This window comes from Eleutherodactylus coqui, chromosome 3, assembly GCF_035609145.1.
Source record: "Eleutherodactylus coqui strain aEleCoq1 chromosome 3, aEleCoq1.hap1, whole genome shotgun sequence".
NCBI lineage: Eukaryota > Metazoa > Chordata > Amphibia > Anura > Eleutherodactylidae > Eleutherodactylus > Eleutherodactylus coqui.
This window is the reverse complement of record NC_089839.1, coordinates 162,272,216-162,291,460: the sequence shown is the minus strand read 5'-3', so window position 1 is coordinate 162,291,460 and position 19,245 is coordinate 162,272,216. Positions and strand designations below refer to the sequence as shown.

At 47.0% G+C, this 19,245-nt stretch overlaps 1 protein-coding gene across 4 annotated transcripts in view; it reads right to left on the bottom strand.

The window, feature by feature from the left end:
- The window catches only part of RAF1 (Raf-1 proto-oncogene, serine/threonine kinase), an 83,399-nt gene extending 64,857 nt beyond the window's left edge, over nucleotides 1-18,542 (bottom strand). For all 4 annotated transcript variants that reach the window (XM_066596470.1, XM_066596472.1, XM_066596471.1 and 1 more), the window contains exon 1: nucleotides 18,401-18,542. The gene's annotated coding sequence lies outside the window, so the exon portion shown is untranslated. The remainder of the gene's footprint in view (nucleotides 1-18,400) is intronic.
- Nucleotides 18,543-19,245: the final 703 nt, after the last annotated feature.

Below are 19,245 nucleotides of genomic sequence, written 5' to 3'. Positions count from 1 at the left end.
TCCATAGGATAGAAATATCCGATTGCTGGTACCCCAGGCAATTCCAACATGTTAGAATATGGGCACCCATTACATAAAACCACACAGACAGCCACAGAAATGCAATTTCTTCTAAAGAGGAAAAAAGATTTACAGTAAAGAAGTAAAGTAAGTTTTGCAAAAAATGATCATTGACTTCAGAAAATTCTAAAGCTCTATGTCTAGAATGCTCACCAATCAGTTTGAGTATTTGACTCCATAGTACTGTAGCCGTCATGCATGCTTGTTACAGATTTGATACATTTAAAAAGGGTACAGAAACCTTTGGCATGACAAATCAATACACATATTGCAAAGTCCCTGCATTAAAAGAAAAAAAAAAATGATGAACTCTGTTTTTCGCTTTGTGTTTTCCTTCTCATGCACTTAGAAAGCATCACACTTGGTTTACTCTCCTAAAAGTTTCTGGGTGGAGGGGTATTCCCAGCACTGATCAGCTGGTCTCTCTCCTGAAGGTGCACAAACTGGGCTCCCACTCCCCTCTCTTCTTTCAAAGGCTTTGAAGCATAACCACACCCATTCAATACTACACAGCTATCTCATCCCCTCTAAGTAGCTGTTGGTCTTTTTGTCCCTCAGTGCTGATAAGAGCAGAAAATGCACCAGACTGAATTAAAGCCCTCTGTAATAGTAGCTTTCTCTGCTCTCTCACCTCCTGCACCTCTCCAACAGTGTGTGGATGAGACATCTTGAAATTTCATTCATATTGCTGGTACCATAACAAGCTGCATATTTTCCCCAATGTAGGGCTCATGTCCATGGCCGTGACGGATTCAGTCATGGCACGCTCCCCAAGGACGCCATACTTACCTCCGGATCCGCTGAGCGGGTACGGCGCGCCGGTAGTTAAGCATGTTCATGCTATACTTACGCTGTGCTACAGCGGAAGTATAGCGTGACGGACGGCTTCCAGTGACTACAACGAAGCTGGCCGCGTATATTCCAGCGGCAAATAGGACATGCCGTGGGTTATTTCACGCTGCGGAATTCCACAGCGTGAACATTGCACTATTAGGTTCAATAGAATCTAATAGCTGCGTTGCTACGCGGTGGAAATCCGGCTGTGGGCATTAGCCCTTAGGGTGGGTTCACAAATTGTCTCACCGATTTTGGTGCAAATTTGCAGATTTCACCCTTTCAATTAAATTCTAATTGAAAGGGTGAAATCTGTTGCAGGTCTGCACCAAAATTTGCAACATATCCGCGATGCGTGAACACATCCTAACAAAGGAAAATACAGTTCTAGCACTGTATCTATGTAGTCAGCTTGGTTCTGGTACTATATCTATGTGGTTTGGTTCTGTTACTATACCCTATGCAATAAGTCAGATAATCATAAAGCCCAAGGACCATGGTAGAATTAACGTGCTCCTGATCAGAACATACGCACAATATGGATGTCACAGAGGAAGACACTGCTCCGTGCTGCTCGGGTTTAGAGAAGACACCGGTGGAGTCTACCTGTTGTAACTGCAGAGCAGCGCAAGCTGGTCAGGGGTGTAAACTTTTTTCAATTAAGTCTGGTCTGGCAATTGTTAGGTCTGGGAACTGTAGCAAAACATGATTGTTTTTATTTACCAATTCCAATATTTCAGAATTTGGGGCCCCACTTTAATTTTGCCCAGGGCCACAAAGTCTAAAACCAGCCCTGACCGACCGTAATAGAAACCCTTCAACTAACATTTATCCAAAATGTCAAATGTTCATTGTGAGTCCTATAAGATCTCTCCTGAACAAAAAGGCCAAGCTCGTAATGTTTACTTGGGACGACTTCCAAAGCACGTGTTCTGTGGAAAGTACAAGAGCGCTAATCAGCTGTTGCTGCTCCAGAGGAATGGAAACATGCACATCTGGCGGGTAGTGTCCTGCCATGAAGTCTACACAGCGCAGCATCTTGTGTTCACTGCAACAACGACCCAAACTTCAGCTTTCTATATCAGCGCCAAGACTCCCTACACCAACCAGCTGGATCTCCGCAAGGACCAGCACCTTCCAAGAACTAGATCAGAGCTTGAGACGTCCAATGCAGAACAGCATTCAGTATCAAAGAAGATTAAACAACTTTTCAAGGAGGCAAACATAGGGCAAGGACATACATAGCAGCTGCCGCAGACCGTGCCCACATATGGTGGCAAATTGCCTCACCATTTTCCTACCATTATTGGCAGGTGTCCTCACTCTTAGGCCTCATGTCCACGGGGAAAATCAGGCCCGCTCCGGATTCTCCATGGAGAATCTGCATAACAAATAGAGTGCTGCCCAGCGACCCGCTCGCGATCAGCGCGGGGTCTCAGCGACCCGCTCGCGATCAGCGCGGGGTCTCAGCGACCCGCTCGCGATCAGCGCGGGGTCTCAGCGACCCGCTCGCGATCAGCGCGGGGTCTCAGCGACCCGCTCGCGATCAGCGCGGGGTCTCAGCGACCCGCTCGCGATCAGCGCGGGGTCTCAGCGACCCGCTCGCGATCAGCGCGGGGTCTCAGCGACCCGCTCGCGATCAGCGCGGGGTCTCAGCGACCCGCTCGCGATCAGCGCGGGGTCTCAGCGACCCGCTCGCGATCAGCGCGGGGTCTCAGCGACCCGCTCGCGATCAGCGCGGGGTCTCAGCGACCCGCTCGCGATCAGCGCGGGGTCTCAGCGACCCGCTCGCGATCAGCGCGGGGTCTCAGCGACCCGCTCGCGATCAGCGCGGGGTCTCAGCGACCCGCTCGCGATCAGCGCGGGGTCTCAGCGACCCGCTCGCGATCAGCGCGGGGTCTCAGCGACCCGCTCGCGATCAGCACGGGGTCTCAGCGACCCGCTCGCGATCAGCACGGGGTCTCAGCGACCCGCTCGCGATCAGCACGGGGTCTCAGCGACCCGCTCGCGATCAGCGCGGGGTCTCAGCGACCCGCTCGCGATCAGCGCGGGGTCTCAGCGACCCGCTCGGGATCAGCGCGGGGTCTCAGCGACCCGCTCGGGATCAGCGCGGGGTCTCAGCGACCCGCTCGGGATCAGCGCATTTTCCTTATTTGTGAATAGGGGATAGCTTTCAATCTTGGTACAACCCCTTTAATGGCTTCCGTTAATTTTGACAATAAGTATAAATGCTGTACGCAGTACTATTTTTGCTGTCAAAAACCTGAGAACTGATATGCGGCCAATTATAGGGTTAAGTCAAGAGGGTCCTTTCGGAATCCATCAGCATCTTTTTGCAAGTGGAACTGTCATAGTGGGCATGACTGTTCTAAAATGACGCTACGATGCCAGCGCCTACTTCACATGGCTGAACATTACGGATAAGTGTGCCATATAGGGGTTTACGGGAGAATAAATACGCCACACAATAAAGATTGAGAGTCCTTGCTATGATTGCTTGGGATGAGAAGAGAAGAGATAGAGTATTTGCTTCAAATATTATTTCGGTCCAAGCAATTACATATTTGCGCATGTAAGGCATTTTTATGCATGTTGCTAGAAACATGAGAAGTTTTAAAAAAAGCGCGACAATACGCAGTCCCCTACACTGGTAAAGCACTGCGATTTTATCATACTATCACGTGAGCCTGGTAATATACACACAATGACATCAACAATCTTGCATTTGCCTTAGCCGCAGGCATATGCGTAAGACACTGCATGGATCAGTGTTTTATCGCTGTGGGAGTCTGCTGCCGCCTCGTATCTCACGCACGCTATGTGCAGCGTGCCTTTTTTCCCTCTTAAATTCCCGCGCTGGCGTACGGACAGCGTTGTGTACATTATCCATAGAGAATAAGCCTGTATGAGCGCAACACGAAGTGAAAGAGCACGCTGCGATCTTTTTCACACGTATGTGAATGGATCAATGAAAATCCTTGCACATTCACTGACTCCATTCACCACATATTACATGGGCGTACATCTTGTGCGTAACACGTGGTGAAATTACGCTTGTGGGAATGAGCCCATAGATATTAGTTATGTTAATATTTATTCTTTACTAGGTGATATACTCATGCGTCGCACGGCGATTTTATGACTAGCAGCCCTGGAATATACAAAGTGGGCCACAAAAACGAGCCGGGCGCCGCACTGTTATGGAAGCTATCCAAAAGAAGATCTGTGTTGCCCATAGCAACCAATCACAGCGCAGCTTTCATTTTACCTCAGCAGTAGAAGAAATTAAAGCTGCGCTGTGATTGGTTGCTATTGGTACCAAAAATTACAGGGGAAGTCAGGGAGTTTTCTATTTTTAATTCCGCCAGTATTTGTTGCCTGCTGCTGAAGAACGCTCATGTAAAATTTCACTTAAGGCCAAATGCAGACGGCTGGGTCGGATTCTCACAGTGGGATGCGACCTGCAGTGACCAGCGTCTTCGCTCTGCAGATGTGCCGGCTAGCACACATGCACAGTGCGGAGCTGGCGCATCAGTGACGACATGGTAGTGCGAGGCTGAAATAGGACGTGCCACGATTTTATCGTGCGAGTCTTCCACGATCAAAATCGCAGCTGTCTGCATGGGATTGCATAAAACAATGCAATCCTATGGCAGCATGCAAAGGCTGAAATTCTACGTGGAATCTCGCTGTGGAATTTCCGCCCTTGTGCATGCATTCAGCCTAAATCGGACCAATACTGGATTTATATACGACACAGATATTGCGTTTTACATACTAATAGATACATTATTCACTAATGGATACAAGAAATGGATGAAAAACAAATGTCAAACTAAACTAACACAAAAATTGGATGCCCTACCTATATGTGTATGCCCATACTAATAGCTACAAAGAAAAAACGGACAAACAGCGAGCGCCTGAACTGGTAATTTACCATCTATTCTGCCAATGAGAAACTCCCAAGAGCAGCGCTGAAAACACTCAAGGACAAGAAGATAGGATTACACGCACGCAGCTAGACTGACGTTTAGCGTGACGACAAGTACCGGGCTGTGGTGGAGCCGCAGACTATTCTTGTACTCAGGCTGCTACAACTTAACCTCTATACAGAATTATTGTTCGAAAAAGCGTTTAAACGAGCAGAAATTAACGATAATGGCTCATGGCACATGATAAATGACAAATCTGCCGCTCATCGTTCATGGGCATAGGTTCATGCGCTACAAAATGCTTTATGATAGGCTGCTGGCAGAACAAAAAGTGGGTTATTTAACACGCCCACAAAGTGCATTGAATAATTGGAATTAGGTCATGACGTACACCACAGGAACTATATAAAAGCCTCAAGGGATCGTTCGCCATTACGTCCGCCTGTAAAGTGCCGCGCAACGCTGCGGCTTCTTTTCTCTACTTCGAGGAATACTTTGTTTGGTCGCCTGCAAGTTTTGCCACTTCATTGCTCGCTAGAATGTTGTTACTCGATCCTAGTAGCGTCCTGTATACGGTTACCTTACCGCCCCGTTGTAACGAGCCAACGTCATAGTACCCCACAAAATAGTGATTAAAGTGTCCCGCAGGCGGCAGCGCCACGTGGCTCTATTAAGGAGTTGGTAATGGCGTATGGAGAGCTACATGGCGCTGGTGAGACATTTTGCTCGCTACTTTGAAGCATATTTCAGCATGTCCCATTTGGTTGTTACTGTCCTTGGCACTCGATACCCATTTTAGCTTTATTGTTTTTAAAAAAATCGTAGTATCCCTCAAAGTATCGAACAAAATTGTCTCGCAGGCGGCATCACATGTCTCTATCAGAGCATTCGTAATAGCGAATGGGTACAGCTCTTCACGGTCCAGCCCTCTCTCAAACAAATGCTGCCCTTCCGTGTCTTACTAAACCATACATTTACATGTGAAATCAAATATATACTGTATACACTACTACTCTCACCGTAACCAGACCAGCTACTGGGGTCACCGCGGCTACATAATAGAAGATGCAGATTGGGGTCCGGGAACAGGAAGTATGCAGTCTGTGTCCCCGAGATAAACGCTCCAATACCGGAATACAGCAGTGATTACAGTATAGAGGACATCCTGTGCTCGCTTATACATTCCTTGAGACCCCCCCACCCCCACGAGAGGACGTAGGGGGTATAGGATCTACTTATACCTCCATTGGCTCACCCAAAAGGGGTAACAAAGGGCCTTTTACAGCTGCATTAAATGTACACAATCTCCGAATCATCTCATATTCCTGCCGGGTGTACAAGCACATCAGATGCATTGCGGTCGCAGATCCGTGAAACATCTGTCATATATTGGTTGTCTGCAGATTTAACCAGTAGCAGTAGTGTACAGGGGAGGATATACGTTCAGCATATATTAATTGCGTATAATACGCATGTTCTATTTTACCGCGTATTAGGTGCGATAGAGCCCTAATGTTCTCTATGAGCGTGTAAGTCACAGCAGTAAAACACTGCATTATAGACGCAGCAGAACAGGGGGTCCAGGGGTCCCGCTTATGAACTGGTAGGCAACCTACGTACTGGCATCACAAAGTTCAGGGAAAACAAAAAAAAAATGGCAAAAAGCACTCGTGGAGAATCTCCGTGCAAGAAATTAGTAAAACTAGTAGGCTTCCTCTACAGGGAGGTGCATAGGTTCTAGCTGGACCTCCACCAGTACTAGTATCCACAATCTACATGGGTGTTCGAAAAGGCAGGAATATTCAATGCGAAGCGGACTTTTTTTAGTATGATTTTTGGGGGGCTGAAGCATGATACTAATGAACTTTTAGGTCAGTTAGATATAGTAGCATATATTATGTCAATTATAGCACAGAAAATGCTGCAGAATCCGATTAGTATGTGAATCCCACATCAAATTCCGCCTCAAATACCACCTCCACGCCAAACTGCGTTCGTAACTATCTATTGTAAGGAACGAGAATGACAAAAATGGTCCACCTTTTCAGGCAAAGATTTCAGAAATTGGGGAACAGATTCCACAAGGTGGCGAACATCCTCCCTTCTCAACTTCATTCCCACTGCAGCAGGTCCACTAATTGGTGCACATTTAGTGGATAAGTAGGAGCAGATCTCATAGTCCTTTACAGCATTTCCCAAACTTGTTCAATGGGGTTACAGTCCAGCGAGTTTGGGGGCCAAGTCAGTGAGGAGAACTCATTGTCTTGATCCTCCAACTACTCTCTAGAGATCCGCGCTCAATGGCACAGAGCGTTGCCCTGCTGAAAACTAACCTGTGGTTGTGAAGACTTCCTGAAGACATAGGTGCAGATAGTTCAGTAGGAAATGAAACTTGGACACATGGTAAAGGTTAGTCTGCGGTGACAAGGTCAATCAATGTCTCTCCTGGGCCAATGCGAGGTATTGTTGGCGATGTTGCATGGTCATGAGTGCACCCATGTTGGTCTTCGGTGATTGACCTCCAGTCTACACCACATTGTAGAAATTTATCTAACTTTCCCGCTGTTATACTGCTGGGTCAGTTGATCCACTGTGGCACGTCATTGCCAAAATACCGCACATGCCATCCCACACTTGGCTCTCGAATCAAATACACACGGCCTACCTCTGTGAGATCTTCTGTTGGATGTCTATCCATAGTTGAACCCGTCTTGGTTCACTCTTGATACCACGGTTCGAGAATAGTCAACAAGTGTGACTGCTTCAGAATTACTTGCAGCACACCTCCAGGCACTAGCAACAAAGTCTCAAGTCACATTTACCCATGACTGCCAAATGTTACCTGCTGCAGAGAAGAGGGCAGCACATTATATGAGCGCAGATCGTGACACGGGCATCACATGGTCCCACATTACTGATCACAAGATGTCAAGCGTTAGCTGTTCATAATACAGTGATTTACGGTATAGTAGTTCTTAAAGGGGTCGTCCAGCTTAGGAAATGGGATCTACTGCTTTCTCAAAGCAGTACCACTGTGTCTGGTATTGCAGTTCATGCCTATTTAAATAAATAGGACTACACTGCAATATCCGACACTGCTCATGGACAGACTGTTCCTACAGAATAAGCAAGCCATATTTTCTAATCCTGGGAAGCTTCTTACGGTTACTAGGTTATACTAAATGGAGCAATTACCATGAGATGACAAGAATAAATGACAACATCCACTATCCTTATATTTAAGGCCATAATCAGACCAAGGAAGTCAATACAGTACAAAAGAAACAGGATGTAAGGTTAGGACTTGGGAGGAAATGTATACTTAAAAGAAGGTTCTCCTATAGGAAAGAACATTTTGTGACATTAATACATACAATTTCCTAATTGCCCAATGGAGCAGGGGTATTATGACCCTATGCGAGTTGCTCACAAGAAACACGGACAGAACTTGCATCTAACAGCACACGGACACATATGTATCGGCTGCCCAATATTCTAGGACTCAGAACATTGTATCGGCCACTCTCATCTATTAAACATAATACAAGAATAAGACATACGAGTATAGTGGGGGGTTTGACACCGACTATTGGTGTGCGGACAGCCCTAAAAACTATTAGGGGGTCGGGTCGAATGTCATCTGTGGAATATATGGACAACATATGGCCAAAAGATCTGGCCATCTTAATAGGCCCCAATACATAAGTTTAGACTAGAGGTCTATCATCAACCATGTAGGCAAACGAAATCAAAATGATTAATCTGGCATCGGCCATGGCCATGTGGAACTACAAACCTTTATTAACGGCACTCCGTGCTAAAGAGCTGGGCAAGCAACACAAATTACAAGCAGTATGAAGTCCTCAGAAGCAACTGGTGACCCAAACTCAGTGTCCTACGGCTCTAAAGAATCAGATCCATCACAAACTCCTGACCTTTAATGCCCAGGGGCCCAAAGGATCCCCTGTAGTCAGCAGATATGGATCTCTGTGGGATATCACATCTACGGGGGCTACCGTATATCTGAGCAATAAAAGGTGAATCTACATGAAGAAGTGACAGTTTTTTTCCCCCCGTGACGTGAATTTGAAATTCACATGTATAAAAACAGGCGGCATATGGAGTGAGGCGCAGATTTCCGTTAAATTTGGCAATGCACTTTATAATGCGCATTCTCTGCAGATTTATTGAGAAATTGGCGCAGACACCACACCAAAAGAACATTGAAATGCACCGTGTGACCACCACCTAATGGAACATCTACACCGAGCGCATTACCCAACAATTCTGAAGCTAAATCTGCAGAGGGATTTGCAGCAGATTTAATCCCCCTTAGGTTAAATACACACAGGTGAGCGCCATTATCGCGCTTCATAACGTGCGCTTTTCATGCATTTGATTGCAATGGGAAACATCAAATCACACTTGCATGTACATCATACGGGATGCAAGTGCCATGTGATGTCTTTTAGGGTTCCACTGAAAACAATGTGCAAGACGTTCCGTGGAAATGCCAAAAGATAGATCGCTCTGCGATTTTCATCAAAATAATGGAGTTTATATCTGTGCTTCTGGCAGTGCACAAAGCTCACGCAAGATTTTCACCTATGTGAATAAGCCCTTAAAGGGGTGAAATCCCAAGCACGAGTTGATATGTTGCCCATTTTAAATCCGCACTGCAGGTTAGTTTCAGCAGAGATTTTTTTCCGCCGTGTGGAGATCTGTTGAAATCCTGTCCACTCTACTGCTACCCTAATACACTGCGGATTTCCTGCACACAAATACATTGTAAGAAAAAAAAAAAAAACAGCAAGGCACCTGCTCCGGAAAAAAGCCACCTATCTTAATTCCTTATCTTTTTCAGTATCTCTGCTTGCCACCAGTGAATAGAGACTGACATAAGTGCACAACTATGAAAGAGCTCCATGACAGTGCACCCATTTGAACGACACATGATCAGAAGTTTTCAGCCACTGAATGTAACTAAAGGACAACCACTGACTGCAAGCAGAGTTCTTGAAAATGGTATTAAAAACTTTAAAGTCTCATTATGATTAAGTTTATTTACACAAGCACCTTTTAATATGAAATTAGTAGACAATCTGCTTCAGATTCTTGATTGATTGAGCAAATCTCAACAATCGTTCTGTGTAAATGCTCCTGGCGACTTCGTTGTTTGGGTTTCTGCAGGTATGAAATTCAAACGATGATCATCCTGTGTGAACAGGTAGCGGCTCGTCTATGAATGACTGCCTATTTACTGTGAATAGAAACATAAAATAGTAGAGTCGGAAGAGACCTCAACAGTCATCGGGTCCAACTCCCTACAAAATGCAGGATCACTAAATCATCCCAGACAGATGTCTGTCCAGCCTCTGAAGACTTTCATTGAAGGAGAATTCACCACCTCTCGTGGTAACCTGTTCCACTCATTCATCACCCCCAGGCCCAATGCCCACAGGCAGAAATTGAGCGAAATTTCTGCCTTTGCACGCTGCCATAACATAGCATGCGTGCACGCACTCCTATGCAGGCTGCCGCGATTTTTAAGCACAGAAAGTCCGCATGGTAACAAAATCGCAGCATGTCCCACTTCTGTGCTAGCCTCGCAGAGAAACGTCACCGCTGACACGCCGGCTCTGCGCTGGCGTGAGCAGAGAGAGAAGATGCCAAATGGGTAAGTGAGTGATCACTGCAGGGGCACGGGTCACATCCCGCTGCGAGAATCTCGTAGTCGAAATCCGACCCGGCCGTGTGCAGGAGGCCTCACTGTCAGAAAGTTTCCCAGATCCTTTAACTGTTCCTCATAGGGCATGGTTTACAGACCACTCACTATCTTAGTAACTCTTCTCTGAACTTGCTCCAGTTTGTCGATGTCTTTTTTAATGTGGGGTGCCCAGAACTGGACACAGTATTCCAGATGAGGTCTGACTAAGGAAGGTTAGAGGTGGATAATTACCTCACATGATCTAGGCTCTATGCTTCTCTTAATACATCCCAGAATTGTGTTTGCCTTTTTGGCTGCTTCATCACATTGTTGACTCATGTTCAGTCTATGATCTATTAATATACCCAAGTCTTTCTCACATGTGCTGCTTAGCCCAATTCCTCCCATGCTGTATGTGCTTTTTTCTTTTCTTGTCAAGATGTAGGACTTTGCATTTCTCCTTGTTAAATACCATTATTAGTCACCGACTACTGTTCAAGCTTTTCTAGATCTTTTTGAATCCTCTCTCTTCTCCCGTGTTAGCTATCCCTCTTAGCTTTGTGTCATCAGCAAATGTGATCAGATTCCCCTGAAATATTGAACATTAGAGGTGCATGTGTGTGTGTGGGGAGGGGGGGGGGGGCAAGTGATCTTCGATGCGCTCCACCTTTGTTCACTGAAAGATCATCGCTCCTGTATGAAGGCATGGGAGCGATTATCGCTGGGACGACTAAGGCAGAGGACAGGGGCAATAAGTAACACACATCTCCACCTATGCTACTAATATAAAGGTGCTTCTCACTTCTCTTGGCGCCTGTAGCCATACCATAATGTTGGGCGCATTCCCCAGGCCACCATTACTAAGCATGTGTCAGCTGTCATAAGAAAATCACGTGGAGTTATTACGAAACGCCTATCTACTAAAATTAGACCTGCAACTTTATTAGCCATGGAGCCCGATGACTTTTCTCCTGCCGTCACCCCTTGCAACATCTTAGAACTCTCTTACTAGAGAATGCAAAAGTATCTGAAGGGAAATTAGTGCAAATAATGGTAACCAAGATACATTGTATGCAAAGCAATTCTGTACATAGAGATGCCTGGAGCAGAATTCAGCTGCTCCACCTCTGCACAAAAGCTTCACTGATGAGATGTACACAAGTCTGAGACAACCCTGTGAAATACTTGCAGAAAGTTAGTAAAGATGTTACACTCTGGGAAACAGATGTGCAAACCACCTTACACAATCTTCTGAGGGTTTCTAAGTTATAAACTCTGAAGTTATAGAGATAGGGAAGTTGATGTGGCCACAGACGTGGTAGAGAGCCCTCACCGTCCACCCTACGGTTAAGGCCCTTTTCTACATGGCATAATCATGGTGCAAACCGCTCGTTAGATTGAGCAGGTTACATCGCTCATTAGATCTTTCATGCAGAACCAAAGATCATCGTTGTCTGCCGCTGCATCGTTCCATCTGAATAGGCAGTTCATCTACAAATGACTGCCTGTTTACTGTGAATGGAAGCGGGCAGCCGGAATGAACTCCAGCCCACTCCACCACCATTCACTGAGCAATGAGCACTCCTGTGTGAGAGTCCCACGTAAAAGGACTTTTAGTAGGTACACTTGACTAAGTCATATACAGTATGTGATTCCAAGAAACAGGAGAATCGGCATCTTTATACCCTACAACAAAAAGGTCTGAAACCACACAAACCCCCCCCAGACCCTCATTCCCCTAATAGTAACAGCGTAGATAATGGTCACATTTGGGTTTGGGATTCCATTATGGGAGCAGGAAAAGTAAATCCCTGTCCATACAGATGATGGAGTGAAAAAATGGCAGATGGACGATAGTGGGGCCTGTCTGGCTTCTGATATGCACTAAGGCATTATCTGAGATGAAATAGTGCAGCCTGCAGCACAATTTCAGCTGTGATTTTATGCCGGACTGGAATGGAAGCTCAAACATAGATGTAAATGTGACCTTAAACATTAGAATGTCATGAAAGGGAAGAGATATCCGGCCACCACCTCTAGGCAGGTTTAGCTGCTCCGCAGATTTTGCATTGCCAGGCAGCAATCACATAGCGAAGAAAAAGTTGTGCAGCTCCAATATCTTTATTGGAGACAATTAAAATCCAAACTAGCCTGACTCTCTTTTCCTATTAGAATATCAGCTTCAGAAAACATGAAGGCTACAGCCAACTTAGGGCTCGTTCTCCCGAGCGTATTTGGCCAAGTATTATGTGCACAATGTTTGCATGTATAATACGCAGTGAATAGAACTCATTGATTTCAACGGGTTCATTCACATAAGCGATCCCATGTAAAAAATAAAAATAAAACATGCAGCATGTCTTATCTTGGCGAGTATTATGCACTATATAAGCCCATTAAACTTAATGAGTGTGCACAAATATGTGTAGAATACACAGGAAACCTGTCTTTTTGTTGTGATTTTATGTGCTATTTTGGTTCCATGCACAAACATGCATTGCATTGGTACTGGTATATCTTGTCTCCACCACAAGAATGGGTTGAGACGTGGGAGTGTCCTGGGGGAGGTATAGCTTACGCCCACAACTGTTGATTGGCTCTCTCCTCTCTGCTGGCATCCTTCTGGCATGTAAGCTCCCTGTGAAAGTTCGTTTGGCTGCTGCTAGCCCCGTTCAGCTCCATAAGGCGGCTATGTAATGCTATCCCTGGACCCCAGATGCCGAACCCGCTCTGCGTCAGCCCCTTTGCTCTGAACTGCGTTCACACCCTGCGCTCCATTCCCCAGCTGTCACATGCGCCGCTACCAAGAACCCGAGAGACACAGAGGGATGCGAAGTAACCCTCAGCGGCCACATCCCCTGAAGCTGCGGTGAGTGGCGGTACAGTGGGGAGGAGAGTGTCGCCAGTAGTGAGGTTAAAGCAGTATGGGAGCGGACCTGTTAGCGGACTGGGGAGGACAGGGATACCGTGGACGGTTGCAGCGGTCGCAACTAGAAGAGCGCCTAAGAAGTTGGAAGCTGAGGCAGTTAAATGGGCGTTACCTGTCACTGTGCATGTTCCACCCATTCCTGTGGTGGAGACAAGATACACTAGTACCCAAAAAAGAACACACTGGAACAGGCAAAATACTTGTGTACAAGCAATTTTTTGTCATGTAAGTATGCATCGGCAGAAATGCACTATAATATGTCCATGTGAAGCAGTCCTAAAAAGTGTAGCTTCAGTTTGGAAGTAAGAGGTTAGAGAATTAAGGGGGTATTCTCATTTCAGCTGATACGTGCCTGCATGTCCAGCCACCTCGTCACATGGTTTCCGTAACTAGAGGTGAGTGGAAGCCACAGAAACTTTGAAAAACTGAACTTGGCTGTAGTATCTTGGTCACTGTAGTAAGTGTCTCGGCATCAGACAGGACAAGGGTTAGTGAACCCCTGTTTTGGAGATAGGTGAGGGTCCCAGAGGTGGGCTCCACATATATCTGACATTTATGGCATATCCTGTGCCATAAGTGTTCAAGGTGGAAATATCCCTTTAAGTGACTGCTTTGTGAGCAAATCCCAAATGTTGTGTCATTAGCTGATCTACTTCTGTCTGTCCAAACACCTATACAATAAATCTATTGCTTGCATCCATTAGGGTTGTTTCATACCTGCGCTGGGAATTCTGTTTTCCTGCTCCAAGAAAGGGAAATCCTCGTGGACCCCGCTAACTTTAATGGGCTCCACCCACTTTCTGCCCAGTTTTGGGCCGGAAGAAGAAGTGCTGCATCCATGATCCCATTGGTCCCACAGGAGCTCTAACCTGAATGAAAGGGGTTTTCCAGGAAAATGCTATTGATCATACAGAGGATGACCTAGTCTACCGCGAGGATGACCTAGTCTACCGCGAGGATGACCTAGTCTACCGCGAGGATGACCTAGTCTACCGCGAGGATGACCTAGTCTACCGCGAGGATGACCTAGTCTACCGCGAGGATGACCTAGTCTACCGCGAGGATGACCTAGTCTACCGCGAGGATGACCTAGTCTACCGCGAGGATGACCTAGTCTACCGCGAGGATGACCTAGTCTACCGCGAGGATGACCTAGTCTACCGCGAGGATGACCTAGTCTACCGCGAGGATGACCTAGTCTACCGCGAGGATGACCTAGTCTACCGCGAGGATGACCTAGTCTACCGCGAGGATGACCTAGTCTACCGCGAGGATGACCTAGTCTACCGCGAGGATGACCTAGTCTACCGCGAGGATGACCTAGTCTACCGCGAGGATGACCTAGTCTATGCTTATTTGGCTATTGACAGCATAGCTCATCAATGTCATTTGTATGGAAACATACTAAGAATATAGGGACTTTCCAATGACAGACGTATAGGAATTGACCCATCAGGATAATCTGTATGTCCCTCTTAGAATTCCCTTCTAGTAACCACAGCGGAAAACTGCTGCTAAGAATAGATCTACTACTATAAAGGACTCTGCGCACTACCGTGTATTACATGGTTGCCCAGTCATTTGGATGGGCACTCTGTGTGGTCACTGACCATCAGAAGTGACAACTTATTGCTGGCTTACAGCAGTGCAGGGATCGCATGTGATCAACTTTCCACTGGATCTAAAAAAAAAAAAAAAGCTTGTCCAAATGGGGCCAACCCTTAAAGAACAAGCAAATGTCAAAAAAGTCCTATCAGTTGGAGTTCTAAAGCAGAGATGCCAACAAAATGCAAGCATATAGTGAGGGTCTTGGGTTTGTATACCAGGTCATCACATGTATACGTTCTCTGCAAAGTAGTTTTAAGCATACGTCTCATAAAAATCTAATTTACAAATAAAAACCTCAGGAGAAGGAAAAAAAGGTGGCGCTTGTGTAGAATATGTTGAATCTGCGGACAGAAGATAAAACGTCAAGAAGTTCTGAAGCAGAACTGTCGTACTCAAGTACCCGGACTGGCGAAAAAAAGCAGGCGGCTTAGCAAAAAGAAAAGAATAGTTGAGAGTGAAGTGATCTGAACGTCGGGGTTACTGAGCAGGACGGCGATCAATAGAGGTGAAACCGCAAGCCAGGCCGCCGCCCCCCTCACTACATTATAGTCTGATTGCATGAGATCCAGGGCCGTCCTATGAAATCACCACTGTGCAAAAACAAAGATTATTCCAACCGACTCTTCTTCCACCCAGAAGACTTAAACATGTTTATACGCAGGGTTAGATCTTGGCACGAACCGCCGCTCTTGAAAAATAACATTTGGACGCTGCAGATTCTTGGGAGTTGTGTGGCTTTCACTGGACAAGAATACAGCAAGAAAAAGGAGACAGGAACTCTGCAAACTACTGATAGAAAGACACACCAAAGGCATCCACACAAAACAAAGGGAAATCTCGGAGCGGGTTATGGCTGCCATTAGAAAGCACACAACTTTCCCAGACTGGTAAATCGAAGGGTAATGGGGATTCCACTTTCCTGCTTGGGGAGCAGAAAAGGGGAATCCCCGCAGCCGAACGAGCCTGTCTCTAGACGGAGCCGAACAGCGCCGGATGGACCCCATTGACTATTATGGGGTGGGCCCACTTTCTGCCCCACATTTGGACGGAAGAAAAAGCGTTGCGGTATTTTCAGCCGTATCTGCCAACGCAGATGTGAAAACGGCCTAAGGCTGTATTTACACAGGTAAGTGCCATGTAGGCAAGTGAAAATCAGTACGTTTTAACTGCGATTTTCCTCCTTGTACAATGCGTTTTTGAAATTAAAAAAAAAAAAAAAAAACACATGATGTTAGGGCTCATGTCTACGGGGAAAATCAGGCCTGCCACGGATTCTCCATGCGGAATCCCACAGCGGGTCCCTCCTGCATCGGACATGAGGCCTAACATCAGATTTTTGCATGTGTGAAAAAATGCATGCGGTTTAAATACTAGGGGGGAAAAAAGCATCCCATTTATATGCAAATGGCATGCAAGCGCAATGCATTTTTTCAAGTCGCCATAGAAAATGGGCGATTCTTGCAGAAAAATACTGCAATTTTTTAATATCAGACTATCGATTGGAGAGAAAAGGCGCAAATCTGATCCTATTACTCTGGTTCTTATGAAAGCGCTTTCTTTGGTCCTGTCACGATTTCATAAAAGACAGGAAAAAAAAAATCAAGGTAAAAAAAAGAACACAACTTGATTGCATACACTGAAAAAACTGAGAATCCCCTTGCGCAAGTCGCATCAGACACGCCATCCACGTGCCCGCCGGACCGCAGCATACACTGATTGCAGGTCCTATTGTTACTCACACAAGAATCGCACATGCAGCGAGTGTTCTAACTCTGACCATCTGTGAAGGGGTTCTCCGCCGATGCAATTTCAATCCGTAGAGCAATCGGACAGAACTTAAATGGGAATCTCAGCCATGTGAATACGCCCCAAGGTAACGTGTTCCTGAAACACGTCTGTATCCCAGACCAGCCTTCATGTGCCAGGATACATTGGTGATATGTTCAACCTCCAACCTTCTCTGCAAGGTGTGCGGCCACCTTACATATGACGCTACACTGCTGGGGGCCTCTGGCTGCGGCGGTCAGCTGTCGGTGGACGACATCGCTGGCGATTGTAAACAAAGACTAGCGGGAAGTGTTGGGCTGTCTACTAAAGAATGGCAGCGAAGAGAGGGGTACAATATTTTTTGTCTGTCGCTGTACAGTATTTGATAGTTTTTTTTCAAAGACTCGAACCACCACTGATGGCCGAAGAACGGAACGTTACGGAATACGGTGGCATGAAGTTCAGTAACTCCTTACACTTTCTGTGAATACAGTGGAAGAAAAGGTGGAAACAACCTCAGAACGGCTCTAGGGCGGGCACCTACGAGGCCCGACCAGACTGCTTTCATCTTGCGGTGGCGTTTTGCGTTTGATGATGATGTACAGCGAGTCAGGAATGCAAAACTAATCTCAATGTTACAATGTTGACAGTAAAAACAAACATCACATGCAGACACCCCGAACCTCCACCCCCTCCTAACCCCAGCCTCACCGTCCACAGCCTGTGCCCTTCTATCTGCACTCAGAGCCAACACAGCGCACTGAACCCCAACAGTACCTGTGCCCCCTCACCCAAGTACCAGGCAACAGGATCCTCGCCATCCAGTCAGAGCCCGCACGCTTGGCATCTTGTGCCCAACTACTGCTGAATATCGCCCGCAAATCGCTTTGTACACCCACACCACAGCTCCCCTGATGCCCCCCAAAATATATATGTATCCACATTGCCCACCTACAGCCCCCCATAAAGTCCACACTGCCCCCCACCAAACCCACACAGCTTCCTTGCCCCCCCCCCCCCAAAAAAATATATCCACACTGCTCACCTACTGCCCCCCACAAAATCCACACTGCCCCCCACGAAACCCACACTGCTCTCCCTGCTGCCAACTACAAATCCATACTTCCCTTATGTCCCCCTCCAAATAACCCACATTGCCCTCACCTACTACCACCCACAAAGTCCACACTTCCCTACTGGCCCCCCACAAAATCCACACTGCTCTCACCTGCTGCTCCCCAAAACGCACAATTCCCTAATATCCCCCCACAAAATCCACACTGCCCCCCAAAGACACTGCTCCTGACTGCCCCCCACAGCCCGCACTTCCCTACTGTTACCACAAAAACCACAGTCACCGTACTGCCCCCACAACATCCACCACCCCCCTACAAGCTTCACACTGCCCCCACTTACCCCCGCTGCCCCCCCAGCACTCCGCTCACAACAAGCCTGAACTAGAACCAACAATTGAAACTGTTGGTTGCGACTTCTATAAACTCGCAGCCGCCCACAGCGCTCAGCAGCCCCGACTCCCCGCAGCCTCCCGCGGACATGTACCTCTAGCGGTGGCCGGAGCACTCAGCGCAGACCCTGCGGGGGACACAGCGGCGGACGGAGCGGACAAGTCCCGGAGCTCAGTCACTCCCGAGCCTCACAGTCCCGGCTGCTCGGAGCCGCGCATAGCGGTGAGTGCTGGGGAGAGGGGGGCGGGGCTTGGACGCTTCCATTAGTAAACATCACTAGAGAACGGGGAGGTTCAGAACGTAACAACTCTGGAGTTAACCCGCTGCCCAGCCCCCTTCTCTGTACCATCCCCCGTGTCACGGTCTAATGGCTCCACCCGGCTCGTCATTAGGCCCGCCCCTCTGCCAACTAGGAGCTACAGCACAAAAGCCACGCCCCTGCTCTCTGATAGGCTGAGGTGAGATGTTTGACAAGGCTTAGTTCTTGACATTAATCCTGCCTACATTCGTTGGCCCCGCCTACATAAGTGGAGCCCCGCCCCAAGCAAGACAAGAAATGGTTGTGAACAGATTTCCCTCCAGTGACAGCAGAGACGCTGAGCTGTGAGCTACCAGTACAGACTGTGCGATATTACAGCATGCTGCGCATAACACAAGCTGTGTGACTCCAGCAACCACATAACATCACTGCCACCGATATCACACCTGTGTAATAAGAAGAAAGTTGATGCTGGTCAACCGAAAATAAGTTGCGCAGCAATCCGTACCGTACGCCAACACGGACGCTGAAAGTAACACCCTGATAGAGCGGAAAACGTGGAAGAAAGTAGCTCCATATAAAGGGGGTGAATAAGTAAAAACTGGATGAAGCTTGTGTACTAGTATGCAAATTAAGGAGCCCTTTGTTATGTAAAACGTTACATTGTTTCAGTTTATAAG